This window comes from Herpailurus yagouaroundi, unplaced genomic scaffold (genome assembly GCF_014898765.1).
Source record: "Herpailurus yagouaroundi ecotype Mexico unplaced genomic scaffold, PumYag 203, whole genome shotgun sequence".
In the NCBI taxonomy this organism is placed as follows: Eukaryota; Metazoa; Chordata; class Mammalia; order Carnivora; family Felidae; genus Herpailurus; species Herpailurus yagouaroundi.
In genome coordinates, this window is record NW_024412434.1 from 28,440,568 (window position 1) to 28,441,368 (window position 801).

Below are 801 nucleotides of genomic sequence, written 5' to 3' on the forward strand. Positions count from 1 at the left end.
AACTGACACTCTATATATACATCCACGATCAGAAGCCTGTTAATCCAAGATTTTGCTCGTGTTTACCTTTTAAATCTCTCTCTCAAAAAAATATATATATTTCTCAGACTAATGTGGTGTTAGAACATTATAGCAACAAAAGCCTGAAGCAAGTACACTTTAAACATTTAGTGTCATGATCGTGAGAGAATCGCTCTGTAACAGTTTTGGTAACCAGACATATAGTTTTCTAACCTGATTGAAAAATTAACCCCAGTCATCCTCATCAGGATTACCATCAGCATCACCAACAAGGTGCAAAGGCTTCAAATGACATGCACCTGAAAGGACATTATACTGCAGCTTTGGAGGCTGTCAAAGTTTTAAAGCAATGCAACTTCGGAAACTATACATGAAGCCACAGGGTGCAAAAATAAAAACCAAAAATAAAATACAGTGGCAGCTAGGGCACACAACGTAGAAAAGAGCATCCTCCAGACAGAAAAGCACCCACAGTCCTGGGTAGGTAACTTTCAAAGAGAACTTCAGAACCATGTCGATGAGCCCTTTTGTAGTGTAAAAAGAGAAACCCGTGAAGTTCTGTTCACCGAATGACCTTGATCCTTCCCTTCGGAAGGGTGGTTTTCGATTTTCAGTTGGGCGAGGCGTGGAGGCCGCTCGAGCTCACCCGGCGGAAGGTGCCGGGCGCCCTGGCCGCGACCTCCCGCATAGTCCCCGGGCCGGGCGGGCGGCGCGGGGGAGGAGCGCGGGCGAGGGGCGGGCGCGGTGGGAGGGGACGCGGAGCGGGGCGCGGGTTCCTGG